The following is a 16,968-nucleotide window of genomic DNA, read 5'->3' as shown; positions in this document are numbered from 1 at the left end:
TTTTGTGCTGCCCAGGAGAAAAGAGGATTAGGATTAGGGTTATGAGAGCATGTAACAGGAGGACCTGATCTCTTTTTGGTAGTCAGAGGCAATGGGGAGAGAAGATTATGCCAGATAGAGGGAACATAATCCATGAAGGCTGTGAGGCCCCAAGGAACAGGGGTGAGGATTTGAAAGGCCTCAGTGGCTTGAGCAGCCAGTGAAAGAGAATGGCCTTAGATCATACAGGCCTCTTAGATCTTTAAGGAGGACAGGTTTTTCTTTAAGACGATGGAGAGCCATTGTAGGGTTTTATGTAGAGGAGTAAAATTAGATTTAAAAGATCTATCTGTACTGCAGTGTAGATTGGAGGGGAAAGAACAGTTAGGCAGCCATTGCAGTAGTCCAGGTAAGAATAACCATTGCTTTGTTTTGGAATTGGTGGTGATTATGAAAGTAGAAATGAATGGATCCAAGTATATTAGAAGTGTTAGAGGAGTCTAGTTATATTCGGTTGAAAAGTTAACTAAAACTTCGCTAGCATGTCAGTCTTAGGTGGCAGTGTGTACAGTAAGTTCTTTTTGAGTTCTTTACAAAAATAATTGGCCGTGTATTTTCTGTATTTAGAAAAGCAGCTGGTAGTTAAGCCACATGATTAAAAAGTAAAAAAAATTAAGGCCTGTAATTCCCTAAGGACATCTAAGTGCAATACAGGTATAAGTTGATTATTCTTGTCATCTGTTTAAAGTAATGATAATGAGAACTAACATTTATGGAGTGCTTATTATTTGCTAGGCACTGCTCTAAGATTTTTCCATGTATTAATTTACTTACTCCTTACAGCAACCCTAGGAAATAGGTGCTGTTATTAACTCCCATTTTGCATTTGAGGAAATTGAGGCACGAGGAAGTTGTAGTAACTTGCCAGAGTTGGTGAATGGCAAAGCCACAATTTGAACCTTGCCCTTTAGAGACTGTATTCTTATTTTATTTTATTTTTATTTTGAGAGAGACCATGAGCAGGGGGAAGTGGAGAGGGAGAGGGACAAGCAGACTCCCTGCTGAGTGGGGAGCCCCAACATGGACTCGGTCCCAGACCTCTGAGATCATGACCTGATGCTGAAGTGAGACGCTTAACCCACTGAGCCACCCAGGCGCCCCGAGACTGCATTCTTAACAGTAGCATTACTGCCTCTATAAAGATACATGGGCATAAAACGTATTACTGAATTTCCAGTGGAGAGATTAAGGTACACCTTTAGTTCAGCATGTGAGTTGTAGCCATACTCTATTAGAGTGGATCAGTAGTTGGAATACCCAACTCCTGCTGTGCAGCTGGGCCTCATTGTTTTTGTAGAGTCTGCCAAGTGGACATCAGATAATAGATGCTTGATCCCCGCCAGCCAGACTCTTCCCATACCAGGGGCGCAAAGCAGAGAAACTCCATGTGGTTTTGGCATCATATCCCCTTCTTGCTAAATAACCCAAAGCTTAAGCTATTTGTATTTTTGTCTGTAATCATGTCCACGTATAGAGATAAACGGGTTGTTGTGTTTTTTTTTTTGTATTTGTTTTGCTGTTTTAGATTTTTCTTATTTATAGCAATTGTGTTGATTAGAGAGGAGTGCATTAGAGGGTTTGTTTTCAAAAGCCAGTATGTATAATTTGCTCCTTAATTTGTGTTTAGGGGCTAAAAATGGAATGATCAGATTAAGTAAATAAGTTAGAGACCTAATTATTTATAGTCACTCATGGAAGGTGGGTGTTTCAAGGGATTTTTATTTTAAAAACTGTGTCCTACCCAATGTAATAATATGCTTATTAAGGGTGGCATGGTTTAGTTAAAAAGCACTGAAGTAGAATGTGGAAGATCTGGAATTTATTAGCTGTGTGGCCTTGTAAAATCATTTAGCCTCTCAGCTGTTTTGTTGTGAAGGTGTTATCATCGTATGCCCTTCTGTGTATGGTGTTAGATAAATGACTTGAGTTTTACTCAACCAATAAGTTTTCATGTTTTCAAGGCTGAAAAATACAAGTATACATTTTCTCTGCACTATCTTAAAGTACATGGAAAATAAAATTTTTAAAAAAAAAGTCATACTTTTAAATGTCCTGTAACTCTATGGCCTTCATTTGTGAGATGGAGTATTTATATCCGGGGTTACCTAGGGACCTAGGAGTTGACAACTAGAGAGCTCAGTGGTTGGGCCTCAGGAGGCCCATGAAGCCCTCTGAAAATAATAGGCTTAATATTGTGTGTGTGTGTGTGTGTGTGTGTGTGTGTGTGTTTCTGTAGAGATGGCTTATAGCATTCATTACATTTACAAAAAAGAAAAGAACGAATCATCTCTAGGTTTGTCATTTCTCAAAGAGTTCTCTTGGAGAAATTCGGTAGTCCTGTACCAGATTACATTATCAACATCTATCAGCATTGATAGGATTTTCACACGCATTGTGCTGTCTTTTCACAGGCAATTTTTCCATTGGATTTGCCTTATTCCTACCCCATGTCTTGATGTTTTTCTAGATTTATTTCTAGAGAGAAGCCGAAGATACTAAAGCTAGAGATGGGGTGAGGCAAGGATGTTTGAAAGATCAGTCTTATTACTGTGTTTCTAAAGGAAGTATCTTGTCTAGTCTCACGACTTAAGCCCGATCCCAGTGATTGACTCCCAGGTGTCTCCAGCATGTGCTTCAGTCTATAGCCCATTGTCTCTACCTGACCTCTTCACAGACGACATCTCCCTCCAAATGGGCCTTTCCTTGTATCCCAGTTTGGTTGAAACTCCAGTTGTTGGCAATTTGCTAAGACTTGGGGCCTTGGAATCATCTTTTATTCTGGGCAGGACTTCGTAGGCATTTCAAAATGTGGTGGGGATGCTCCAGGGAAAGCATTACTATGAATATACTGAAGATTGAGGAGTCACATGGTAAAGAAACCTGTTGAGTGCTGCTTAATCCAGCAAACTCCAAACTTAACTTGACTGTGGGATTCTTTGTCTTTGTAATACATATTGCTTGTCCTTAGCATTAGTGTCTTGTAGAGAACATGCTTTGGAAATGTTGATGCTGATTTTATCTGTGTGCATTTGGAAGCCATTCCCTACGAAGCAGAGGCTGCAGTGTTGCTAAGCTCCAAAGCCATTCACATGGTAGTCTGTGTAAACAGAGTCTCAACGAAAGCTGACAGGAGAAAAATGGAAGATTGGGCAGTGAGATCAGGAAATTAATTTGTTCAAGCATTTAGTGAATTGTGTTGGCTTATTTGTAGTTCTGTATCTTTCAAGGTGTTCTGATTAGTATCATCAAAGACTAATTCTTTCATTATAGTAAGTGTTTAGAAGACAAGAAAACTGAGTTCTGAAACCCGACATGCTGTTGAGGAACATGAATACCTTAAGCAATTAGAAAAGAATAGCTGAAGGAAAATAAAGCATGATTGTCTGGGATTATGCTTATTTTTTACTTTCATGGAGTACAAAGTCTAGAGGGACCTGAGGAAATGGTCCTAAACTTCAGAAAGCTTGTTTGAGTATTTAAGGTAAATTAAGATAGAATTTTCCAGCATCAGTATTTATTTGAGATGGAAAGTGACAGTGGAATGGATTCTTTAAAAAAACAAAAGAACAGGTCATCTGACTTTGATATGGATCTGATCCCCTAAAGGAAGTGCTTACCTCCAAGATTGTATATGTATTTACTTGTGAAGGAACGTCTAATATGTTATTTTGCATGGAGAGTGAATAGTTACTAGCTCTCTCTTGAGAGTACATTGAATAGCTGTCCTATATTGAATACCTATAATGTGAAAGGAAATGTGTTAGGGACTGTGAGTGAAGGAGCAAAAATGGCAAGACTTGGCCCTTGGTATTTATAGGGACTTAAAATGTGTACCTACTTTTAGCTATCATAGTTTGAGATCAAAACCTTGTTGATTTCTTCTTTTCTGGCATATTAACGCTCTGACTGGTTGAGAGATTGTCTGGACACTCCATAATCTGGACAACCGACCTCTCTGTAGCTTAGCAAAGTGGTTTAAGAGCTGGGTTCTGGGGTCAGACTGCCTGGTTTCACCACCCATTAGCCAATTACTTAATCCTTTTCTCTGTGCCTCAGTTTACTCAGCTGCAAAGAAGAGATGCTTAGAGTAGTGTTTAGGACTGTGCCTGACACACAATACTCTGTAACCATTAATTGCTCTAGTATTTAGTATTACTTATTATTATATTTCTCCTGCAACTGTCCTGACATACCTTGCTTCTCATGCTCCTGCCTCAGGGTTTTTGTGCTTGGTGTTCTGGGCCTGAATTCTGCCCTCCCCCAATACCTGTATGGGCTGCTTCTTCATTTCCCCTGGGTCTCAGCTCAAGTGTCACTTTTAAATGTGTTCCCTATAGGAAATAGCACCCTACTCTCACTTTCTGTCTTTGGCAGGGATGGATCCAGATTTTGTAGGGCTTGAAGTTTATACAGTTTTGGGGGCCCTCATTAAGTAAACAAATAAATTAGAATAAAAATTTTGGTATTGAAGTGAAAATTTTTATTTATTTATTTATTTTTTAAAGATTTTATTTATTTATTCGACAGCAATAGAGACAGCCAGTGAGAGAGGGAACACAAGCAGGGGGAGTGGGAGAGGAAGAAGCAGGCTCATAGCGGAAGAGCCTGATGTGGGACTCCATCCCAGAACGCTGGGATCACGCCCTGAGCCGAAGGCAGACGCTTAACCGCTGTGCCACCCAGGCACCCCTGAAAATTTTTATTTAGAATGAGAAAAGATGTCCCAACAAGATGCTGTAACCTTAGGGTCAGGTCCTTTTCTTCTGAGGTTTCTTTAGGCATTTACTAAGAAATGCTCTCATAAAGTGCTCCCTGTTAGCATCCTGGCTGCTACTGGCCACCTTCTTTGGCATTTTGCACGTCCCAGTAATTCTCAGCACTCACAGAGGCCCACGTGAGTGAGGGAGGCTGAACTTTGAGTTCTGTTAGCTTTATAGAAAGTTTACCTCTGTTCTTTCCTAATTTTCATTTTTATAATGACGTCTGTCACGTTATATTTAGTTGTGTGTTACCTTTCTCTTCCCACTATAGTGTAGATCCAAGAAGCTGGTTGTTTGGTTTTGTTCGCTTTTGTGTTCTAGAGTCTAGAAGAGTACCTGGCACATATTATACTCTTGGTACATATTTGTGGAATGAATGAATGAACGACTTGAAGGGGACAAACCACATGCTGCATGAGTTTAGAGAAAGGAGATCATTGTTTCTGGTTGGGAGAAATCATAGCAGGTTTTACAGAGATGATATTGGGCTTGACTTAGAGTTCTGGCAGTAGTGGGTACAGAATAAATTAAGCGCTGTGGATTATTAGGCGTAAACTAAATCAGTAGGCTTAATGTATCTTTTGCGTATTAAGTGATGTTATACTTATTTTGTGCATACGAAGATACTCTGTCATTTTAAACTAAAGACCTTTAGTGACTAGTGAATATATGTAACTATTACATATTGGTATTATTTTGGTTTTTTGTTTCTAATAGAATTGGGCTTTTAGAAAAGAATTTTGTTCAGTACCAAAAGGCCCTATATTCAAGAGATGAGAACATGTTTGGTTGCTGCTTTAGCTTTGTTTTTTAGTCTTTTTTGTTCTGGAAGATGCCACGTTTCAGAGTTCCAGGCTGCCTTGACCTGAGATTATAGGTTTGGATTCCTAGTGTAACAATGTATTGTTTACCTTAGTCCTTAAACTCTGTGTAAGAATTTTAGATTTGACCATGAAATTTTAGTTATTTCAAAGGAGACATTTATTTTGTTTGATTAAGGTCTTTATAGAAGTTTAAGATGGTCATCCACCCTCTCCTGGTCAAAGAGTTTTTGTACATTGCCTCTTTTGTACATTGTAAGCCTAATGTTCACAGCACTGTCCTTTTGCCCTCTGGCCCCCAAGAATGAGTTAAGTTTAGATAGCTGGGAGGGGACAGGGAGAGAAAGTCCGCAGAGAAGGGAATGGGGACGTTGGTATTCCCGTGTGTGTAACTACAGGGGTTGTTAAAGGCTTGGGGACTAACACAGAAGGCTTGTGTTGGGGAGCATGGAGAAATAAGATTTGCTAGATAAGGTAGGGCCAATTTATAAACTTGGAAGCTAGATAAAGTCATTTAGATATGAAGTGGTAGGAGCTTTAAAGGTTTCCGTACAAGGAGTAATGTTGAAAGTGCTCAGGATTAGTCTGACAATCATGATGAGAATGGATCAGAGAGGAAAGATGGAAATATCTTCTAAATAGAATCTGTGATTCTTAAACTTTTTGGTTTCAGAGCCCCTTTATGCCATTAAGAATCCCAAGATCGTGTATGTTAGTTATAAATATTGCTATTGACTCTATTAGCAATTACACCTGAGAAGTTTAATACTTGGTTAAATAGAAGACAGATTCTCAACTCTACTACTTTTTTTTTTTTTTTTAAGATTTTATTTATTTATTTGTCAGGATAGGGGAGAGCTTGAGGGCACGTACACAAGCAGGGGGAGTGGCAGGCAGAGGGAGAAGCAGGGTCCCTGCTGAGCAAGGAGTCCAATGCGGGACTTGATCCCAGATCATGACCTGAGCCGAAGGCAGACTCTTAACTGACTGAGCCACCCAGGTGCCCCATCTGTAGTTCATTTTCAGTAAAATGTCAGATATCTAAGCATGAATAACCAGTTTGTCAATTCTTTCAAATAAAAATGGTGTTCTGTGGAAAAAGTGGCTAGTTCAGTTTGCAACTCAAAATCGCACACGCATGCTGTTCTTTGAGCCGACCGTTGTACTTCGGTGTGCAATGGAAGTGTTCTATGTATTTCAGCAAATAGAATATCAAAATGACTTGTAGTAAGGATTAGGAGCTAATAAAATTAATGATGTTCATGCTTTAATAAGGACATTTTTCAGTGAAACTGGCTTTTTTTTTTCCCTCCTTTTGAGTGCATGGCAGTGAAGAATATAGTGATTGGTAGTACATTGTGGGGTCACTGTTTTGGTTGGTGCCCAGCAGTTTTATCACCGTTGCATTTGCTCTATTGTGCAAATGTCAACACAGTAAAAGGGAGGAAATAACATTTTCATATTGTTATGAATCATTTTGACCTTTCAAGCCCTCAAGAATCAATCCTGGGGCTCTCAGGGATTCACAGAATTGTGCTAGATTATATGGAGTAAGCTAAGGGCGAGGTAAGTTATGATGGAGTGAACAAAAGGGAAAAGTAGTAAAGAATGGAAAGGAAGGAATTGAGGAGAAGCATCTTGGAGAAACATTTGATGAGGCTTTGTGAAGAAATATGAGGATGGAGAAAGATGATTTGAAGAGGACTTCAAAATTTTAAGCCTGACTGAGGAGCACATAAAATATTTGTTCAAATAAATTAGTAGTGGGGGAACGATGTAAGTTACAAATACAGTTAAGTTGAGAGGGAGGAGCTATGGTGGAAGTTGGGATATTAGAAAATAAAGAGATATCTGTGAGATTTCATTTCATTATTTTCTTGCTGTAGTTTCTCTAAAGAAGCACTAATAGTGATTTTTCCTTTTTCTGTGGAGTTTAACAATTCTTTAGCTGTGTTCTTGGGACTAATGGAAATCGATAAGGGTCAGTACCTTTCTCCCAGCTCTTACTGACGGATTACTAGGAAGACCTGCAAAGATGTCTTCCTGTTGAACAGTGCTACAGATTTGGAGAGTAATTGATGTAGGAATTAGTGAGTGGAACAGTAGAATATGGGCTGGATATTTTTATTGTGGCATATATTTTTTAATAGATGTATTTGTTTTTTAGAGAGAGAGTGCACAGCGGGTAGGGGCAGAGGGAGAGGAAGAGAGTGTCTCAGGCAGACTCTGTGCTGAGTGCGGAACCCAACACAGGCTCGATCTCACAACCCCGAAATCATGACCTGAGCTGAACCCAAAAATCAGAAGCTAAACTGAATGCACCACCCAGGCACCCTTATCGTGGCATACATTTCAAAAATTTTTCTTGTTTTGTTCTTATTGTAACATATATATTATGTGTACATACACGTTTTTAAATAATAATATATTACAAAAAACAATGATCTAACTCCCAGTAGATAAATAGTCTCAGTATTTTGATGTATTTTCTTCTGTTTTTTTTTTATAGACAAGTATTTTGTAAGGCTTGTATGCTGTTACATATTTCTAAGATAAAATTATTGTTTGCTTACAGTGAAATGTATAGATCTTAAGTGTTTCAGTTAGAAGAGTTTTGACATACATAAAACTGTGTAACCCACACCTTTATTAAGATAGAACATTTCCTTAACCTCAGAGAGTTCCTTCAAGCCCCTTCCCACTCAGTCTCACACCCCTCTCCTCCATAGCAATCACTGTTCTGGTTTGTCACTGTAAAAGCTCCTTTAGAACTTCATGTAAATGAAGTACAGATGAATTGCCTTAGCACCTTTGATGATACATGTATGGGGATACTCTGGACTCTGTTTTGTTCTCTTGAGCTGTAGGGCTGTATTTCTACCAATGCATCACTGTCTTGCTTACTATTGCTTTATATAGTCTTGGATTCAGGTAGTGAGTCCTCCAACTTTGTTCTATTTTTTCAAAATCGTTCCATTTATTTTATTTTAAGTCCTTTGTTTTTTCCATATGAATTTTAGAATCACTTTTCAAATTATATAAAAAAGTCTGCTGGGATTTTCTTCTAACTTTTTATTTTGAAATAATTATAAACTCATAGAAAATTGCAAAAAGTGCAAGATGTCTGGTGTGTACCGAACTTCCAGCTTCCCCCAATAGTGACATCTTTATATATGACAGTAGTGCCTTATCAAAACCAGGAGCTTGATTGGCACAGTGCATTTAACCAGACCTTAGGTTTCACCACTTTTTGCATGCTCTCATTTTTTTTTTCATGTCTTTGTGCATAATTTTGTGACATTTTATCATGTAGATAGCCTGCTGGGATTTTATTGGGTTTATGTAGGATTTGCAGCTCAATTTGTGGAAATCTGAGATTTTAACAGCATTGAGTCTTCTGATATATGAAAATGTTATTTCTCTCCATTTATTTAGATCTTCTTTATCTTATCAATGTTTTGCTTTTCTTTTAACTTCTAAATTTTATCCTCAGCCTTTGCTTCTAATACTGTAGTAAAAGATAGTGATTATATAATACTTCTTCAAGATGGTGCAGTAATCAGAATGTGGGGCACATTTTCAGTTTTTATTAAAATCTTCACCATATTGATGTCTGACTTCCTTTCACTTGACCCTGTACATTTTAACTCTGAACATGTGGACTCCTTTTAAAATTGGCAAAAGTGAAAAGAAAAGAAAACGGGAAATGACTATTTAAAATCTGTTCACTTTAGCTTTCTTATCTAAAGATTAAAACAAAGTCTTTAAAAACCTGAGATATTTTTATATATGAGCTATGTGTTTATGTGTGCATATTTTGCAGATTTCCTATTTTTTGAACTTATTGAAGAAAAATAACTTAAAGTTTGCTTAATCCTTAAGTGAATAATCAACACTGTGCCAGATTGTTTAGGAGATCCTAAAAAATTTCATTCTGATTTTGAGGAGTTTATGCTCAGATTTGGGAAACAAAATATGCCTAAATGGAACATTTAAGGAACATTTCTAAGGCAGTATCTTAACAATTAAAAAAGCAATGACATATTAAAAATTCTGTAGAAATTCAGTTTAAGGGTAAGATGAGCTGGGGTTAGTCTGGTAAAGGCTTCCTGGAAGAGCATATCTGCACCTAGGACTTAACGAAATACTGGGTTTGCATTTGTAGAGAACTGTGGGGGAAACAATTCCAAAAGTGTAAATATGGGTAAAGATACTGCTGTGGGGGCTGCCTGGGTGGCTCAGCTGGTTGATTTCAGCTTGGGTCATGGTCTCAGGGTTGTGGGATTCAGACCCGCTTAAGGCCCTGCACTCAGTGTGGAGTCTGCTTACGAGTCTCTTTCCCCCGTCCCTCCCCCTGCATGCACACACACTCTCTGTGTCTCAGATAAATGAACAACCAAACAAATAAAATCTCAAAAAAATACTGCTGTGGGACCAAAGTGGGTAGAGGTTACAGATAGCCATTCTGACAAAGTAAGGGTCCATATTAGGAAATGTGATAGATAATGTTTCAGGTACCTAAGATACAGGCAAGTGGATGCCAGCTGAAGAATATGAACTCATTTGATTTATAGTATAAAATTTTCCAAATTCATTAGGGCCAATCTTGTCTTTCTAACCTTTCTAACCTTGCTTAAGTCACTATTTGGATGGCATTCAGTGCATTTTTCTTATATTTCCCCTCTTTCCCCTCTATTGAGTTAAAAGTTATACATTTTATTTGCACACTTTGGGTGGTTACCTTAAAATTTCAACATGCATAATAAAGTTAATCAATATCTCTGTTTTTGGGATGCCTGGGTGGCTCAGTCGGTTAAGCGTCTGCCTTCACCTCAGATCATGATCCCAGGGTCCTTGGGATTGAGCCCCACATGGGGCTCCGTGCTCAGTGGGGAGCCTGCTTCTTCCTCTGCTTGCTGCTCCTCCTGCTTGTGCTCTCTCTCTCCCTGACATATAAATAAATAAAATCTTTTAAAAAAAGAATAATTAAAAAAAAAAATCTCTGTTTTCTTTCTGGTAAGTACATGGACTTTAGAATGCCTAATTCAGTTAACCTTCCTTTTTGTGTTGTCTCTTATTTTGGTTCTACATTGTTTTATATCTCCCTGATGAGTGTTTTAATATTAACATTGTTTTATACAGACAGTTCTTTACATTTACCCATATGTTTTCGGTTTCATTGCTTACCATTGTGTCTTGGCATTGTGCTCCTGCGTTCTGGGTTCAGTATTCCTCCTGGTGAGCATTATTTGGAAGGGTTCTCTTTTTCTTTCTGTCTTTCCTTTTTTAATCTTCTTTCTCTCTTTCTCTTTCAAGTGAGGGACTGTGTAAGGTGAACTCAGTCTTTTTTTTTTTTCCTCTTGAAAATGTCATTATTGTGTCTTTACTTTAAATCAAAATTCAGCATGGTATAGCACTCTTGACAGTAACTTTCTCTCAGAACTTTGAAGATATTCTGTTGTCTTCTGGTTATCTGTTGCTGTTGCTAAGAGGTATGTTGTCATAAAATAAAATAAAAGAAGTCTGTTATCAGTTGTTTCTTGTAGCTAATCTGTTTTTTCTCTCTGATTGACTTTTGCAAAAGCATACAATAGGAGAGAGAGAGGATATTTCTTCTTTCACCCTGTCCCATAATGCTGTGATTTTTCCAACTCTTTATTCTGTATCTTGTATTATGGTTCATATATTTAGTATCTTTATTTGTGTCTGTGTATAATCTCTTGTTACTTTTAAAAAAATCCTTTTTTGGGGGAAATAATTTGAACTCATAGGAAAATTGTAAGAATAATACAAAGAACTCTTTTCACCCTTACCCACATTCACCAATGGTTAATGCTTTGCCACATTTGCTTTACCGCATTTTCTCTCTCTCTATGTACGTACTATTTTTTTTATCTGAACCATTTGGGAGTAGGTTGCAGACATCATGTTCCTTTACCCATAAACATTCAATGTATATTTCTCAAAATAAATATATTCACTTAAATAAAACCATAGTACAGTTATCAAAATCAGAAAATTTTTATATTAATACAATACTGTTATCTGACTTATAGATCTTATTTAGACTTCTACCAGTGGTCCTAGTGATATCCACAATAGCATTTTCCCCCTAGTCCAGAAACCAATCCAGGATCATATGTCACTTTTAGTTTCCAAGACTCTTCAGTCTCTTTTAATCTGGAATAGTTTGTCAGCCTTTCTTTGTCTTCTTAGACACTGACACTTTTTAGGAGTATATATCATTTATTTTGTTGAATGTCCTTCATTTTTGATATATCTGGTGTTCCTTTTGTTCAAATTCAGGTTACACAGTTTTGGCAGAAATGTACATAAGTGATATGTTCTCAATATCAGGAGGCATGTGATGCTCACTTGTTATATTATTAATATTAGTTTTGATCACTTGGTTAACATGGATCTGCCAGGTTTCTTCAGTATAAAGTTATTATTTTTTCCTTTTGTCGTTAATAAATAATTTGTGGGGAGATATTTTAAGACTGTATAGTATCTCCTTCCTCATCTAACTTGCACCATTAGTTTTAATATCCACTGATAGGTCATACTTGAGTTATTACTGTTATGGTACAAAATAGTGCTTTTCTAATTCCATTAATTTCTTCTGCATTTATTAGTTGACATTCTATTGTGATGAAGAGCTTTTACTTTATTTTTGGACTTATAGATTTTTATTTTTTTCATTGGGTTCTAACTCATCACTATCATTTATCTTAATGTTCAAACTATTTCAGATTTGGTCATTTGGATTCTGTCTTAGTTCAGGCTGCCAAAACAAAATATCCTTGACTGGGTGGCTTAAGCAACAAAATTTATTTTCTTGTAGTCTTGGAGACCGGAAGTCTAAGACCAGGATGTGCCAGCACAGTGGGTTTCTGGTGAGAAATTCCTAATTTACAGACGGCCAGCTTCTCACTATGCTGACATGGCAGAGAATGACAGAAGCTCTCTGGGCACTAATCTCAGCATGAGGGTCCCCACCCTCATGGCCTCATCTAAACCTAACTATATGCCAAAGCTGCATGTCCAGACACCATCACTTTGGGGGTTAAGACTTCAACATACAGTTTGGTGTGTTTGGGGTGGAGCATAATTCAGTTTTTGTTTTGTTTTGGAGCCCAGTGTGGGGCCTGAACTCATGAGCAGAGATCAAAACCTGAGCTGAGATTAGGAGTTGGATGCTTAACCAGCTGAGTCACCCAGGCGCCCCTTTTGTTTTTTAAATTTTAATAGTTCTATTTCTAGAATTTATTATTTTTCAAGTCTGTATGTTCTTTTTACATGGTTTCTTGTTCTTAGAGTTTTGATTCCCTTTTCTAATTTTGATCATTTTAACATACTTAACATTCTCTTTCAAATTACCATTCTGTCTTCTCAGATTTTGAGGGTTTTTAATCTTGCTGTTTGTTGTTGTGTTTGCTGACTCACTTATGGCAGAATTCTATTTTAATTCTGAATTCATCAAGTTTTTTTCTGTAAGACTTTTTTGTGGCTCAAATTGTGGGGGTGTCTTTCCAAAACAGTTTGCTTTTGCTTCTTCCAGGAACCTCATGAGTCTCTTTGGTCTCAGACTGATCTTTATGTTAATTTCTCTGTTTGGAATTCCCCACACCTTATGGATAACGCACACTTGAACCCCAAACCCAAATGAGCAGCTGGGCTCTTGGTTTTGAATTCTTAAGGGACTTTTTCCGTTCTTCCTGTTCAAAGTCCAAGCAGAGACAGACTTTGTTGTTACCCTCCTCCTGCACTTGTGGGTTGCTTTTTTTGTTTTTGTTTTTACTTTACTGAGGGCACAGTCCTTTCCAAAGCCCTAGTTTTATCCAGGGGTCTCTGTTCCAACATATTGTTTTGAGTTGTCCCAAGAGCGTTCACCTTTCCTCAAGTAATTTTAAAACCTTAAACATTTAGTTTGCAGAGGCCGATTTCTCTCCTTCCCCAGCCCTTCTATTTTTATCTGTGTGCCACTGTTGGTGGAAGCCTCAGCTCTGCTTTTCCATTTTCCTTCATTTATGGTACCCAGTGTTTTACTTTTATTTTTTGTGGACTCAGCTGTTTTTAGGTTTACAGAAAAATTGGGCAAAAAGTACAGAGTTCCTGGGGTGCCTGGGTGGCTCAGTCAGTTAAACATCCAACTCTTGGTTTCGTCTCAGGTCATCTCAGGGTTGTGAGATTGGGCCCTGCGTTGGGCTCCACTCTGGGCATGGAGCCTGCTTGGGATTCTCTCTCTCCCTCTCTCCCCCTCCCTAAAAAAAAGTACAGAGTTCCTATATACCCCTATTAATATCTTGCATTAATGCAATACATTTGTTAAAAGTAACAAAACAGTATTGATCCATTGTTATTACTAAAGTCCAGTACATTAATGGACTTCAGTTAAGTTTACATTAGGGCTTGGACAAATGTATTAGACATGTATCCATCATGGTATTTTATAGAGTATTTTCACTGCTTTGAAAATTATCTGAGTCTACCTCTGCCCCAACTCCCCCACCCCCACCCCTGGCAACCATTGATCTTTTTCCTTTCTTTCTAGTTTTGCCTTTTCCAGAATGTCATATATTTAGGAACATGGGTATATAGACCTTTTTTTTTTTTTTTTAAAGATTTTATCATTTACTTGAGAGAGAGCACGAGTTAAAGGGCAAAGGGAGAGGGAAAAGCAGGCTCCCTGCTGAGCAAGGAGCCTGACACGGGGCTCCATCCCAGGACCCCAAGATCATTACCTGAGCCGAAGGCAGATGCTAACCAACAGAGTCACCCAGGTGCCCCACTAGGTAGATTTTTTCACACTGCCTTCTTTCACTTAGCAAAATGCATTTAAGGGTCCTTCAAGTCTTTTTGCAGCTTGATATAGCTCATTTGTTTTTGATCCCTGAATAATATCCCAATGTATGATTGTACCATAGTTTATATATCCATTCACCTACTGATTGACGTCTTGCTTCCAAGTTTTGGCAGTTATGAATAAAGCTTCTATAAACATCTGTGTGCAAGTTTTTGTGTGGACATAAGTTTTCAACTCATTTGGGTAAATAGCAAGGAGTGCAATTACTGGATCGTGTGATAAGACTGTTCAGCTTTTTAAGAAACTGCCCAACTGTCTTCTAGAGTGCCTGCACCATTTTGCGTTCCGAGCAGCCGCAAATCTTGTGCCTGTTGCTCCACATCCTTGCTGACATTTGTTGTTGTCAGTGTTTTGGATTTTGGCCATTCTAATGGGTGTGTAGTGGTATCATTGTTGGTTTTTTTGTTTTTTGTTTTTTAATTTTTTATTATGTTATGTTATTCACCATACAGTACATCATTAGTTTTTGATGTAGTGTTCCATGATTCATTGTTTGCATATAACACCCAGTGCTCCATGCAATACGTGCCCTCCTTAATACCCATTGTTGTTTTAATTTGCAATTCCCTAGTGACCTGGCATGTTGAGCATCTTTTTTCATATGCTTATTTTCCATCTGTATAACTTGTTTAATGAGGCCTCCATTCAGATCTTTTGTCCTTTTAAAAATTGGATTGGTGTCTTATTGTTGAGCTTTAAGAGTTCTTTGTATATTTTGGGTATGTGTGGGTAGCTCAGTCGGTTAAGCATCTGCCTTCATCTCAGGTCATGATCCCAGAGTCTTGAGATAGAGACCCGCATGGGGCTACTTGTCCAGCGGGGAGCCTGCTTCTCTGTCTGCCTGCTGCTCCTCCTGCTTGTGCTTTCTCTCCCTCTCTCTCTGACAAATAGATAAATAAACTTTAAAAAAAAAAAAGAGTTATTTGTGTATTTTGGATATAGGTCCTTTATCAGCTATGTGTTTTGCAAGTATTTTCTCCCAATCTATGGCTTGTCTTTTCATTGTCTTCACAGTGTCTTTAGCAGAGCAAAAGTTTTTTAATGTAGCGAAGTCCAGTTTATCAAGTTTTTTGTTACTGTTGTTGATCATGCTTTTGGTGTTATATCTAAAAACTCACTTCTAGATCCAAACCAATGTCAACTAGATTTTCAATTATCTTCTAGAACTTTTATAGTTTTGTGTTTTACATGTGGGTCTTGATCCATTTGAATTAATTTAGGAGAAGTGTAAGGTCTGTGTCTAGATTCTTTCTTTCTCTAGGTCTATCCATCTTTCCATCCTTCCTTCCTTCTGCATATGGCTGTCCAGTTGATTCAGTAGCATTTGTTGAAAAAGACCATCCTTTTTCCATTATTGCCCTTGCTTCTTTGTCAAAGATCACTTGACTGTATTTGTATGAAACTGTTTCTGGGTTCTCATATTAGTTTGTTAGAGCTTTCTAACAAAGTATTGCTGACTGGGTGGCCTAACCAATGGAAATTTATTTTCTCAATGTTCTGGAGGCTACCATTCTGAGATCAAGGTGTCGGCAGGGTTAGTTTCTTACAAGGATTCTCTCCTTGGCTTATAAATAACTGGTTTTTCTTGGTGTCTTTACATGGCCTTCCGTCTAATGGTTCATATTCAACCACAGTAGTTTGAGATTAATAAAAAGTGGTAATTTGGAGTCACATACAGGAGAGAACTAGGGGAGGTGAGTACTGGGAGACCAGTGAGTCTAGTTAGGAGGATATACTTGCTGTCTGTAGAGTCATTTTCTTGAGAGGTTGGAATGGTTGGCAAAGAATCTTGATTGCAGGTGATTCAGAAGCATGAAGTAGGCATTGTTGTTATTTCCATTTTATAGATGTGGATACTGAGGCTCAAAAAGAAAGGTCAAGAATAGGCCCAAAGTCATACATCTAGTAAGTGGTAAAACTAGAATTTGAATTCAGGCAGTCTTAACTCCAGAACCTATGCTTTGTAGTCACTGTTTTCTACAAAGAGGTGGTTGAGACCAAAATATGTCTTGAGAAACTGTTTCCAGAGTGCAGATTAAATATGACAGAAATAAGGGAACCACTGAAGATGTTTGAACCGAAGTGTGGATAAGGAACTACTTCATGGCAGGAACCACTTAGTCCCATGGTGGATAGGTGGGTGTGATGTAGGGTGAACAGTTAATCTTCAGTCTGATATTTCATATTATCTGGAATGTCTTGTACCCATCCAAGAGTGAAGGTAATGATGTGACTTCATTTAACAACAGGGGAATTTTGGACATAGATGCCCTAGAAGAAGTTGAGTGAAGAGAGATGTGGAGTTAGATTTTGGATGAGTTGATTGAGAGAATATGTTTAAGTACAAAGGTGTTGTGCCATCCCCTTCTCCTCCACCCCTGAAGTGGTAGACTAGCACATTTGAAGGGACTGGTAGGGAGATACAGTTAAAGAGCACACTTGAAAACAGGAATTATTTAGTGATGGGAGCCTAGATAAGGGA

The 16,968-nt window shown here is 38.0% G+C and overlaps 1 protein-coding gene across 3 annotated transcripts in view; it reads left to right on the top strand.

The window, feature by feature from the left end:
* Window positions 1-16,968, top strand: part of MAP4K3 (mitogen-activated protein kinase kinase kinase kinase 3) — a 181,544-nt gene that overhangs the window by 1,546 nt on the left and 163,030 nt on the right. The window lies entirely within an intron of this gene.

The sequence above is a fragment of the Ursus maritimus genome, unplaced genomic scaffold (genome assembly GCF_017311325.1).
Source record: "Ursus maritimus isolate PB19 unplaced genomic scaffold, ASM1731132v1 scaffold_6, whole genome shotgun sequence".
Classification (NCBI taxonomy): Eukaryota; Metazoa; Chordata; class Mammalia; order Carnivora; family Ursidae; genus Ursus; species Ursus maritimus.
This window is presented reverse-complemented; position numbering and strand designations above follow the sequence as displayed.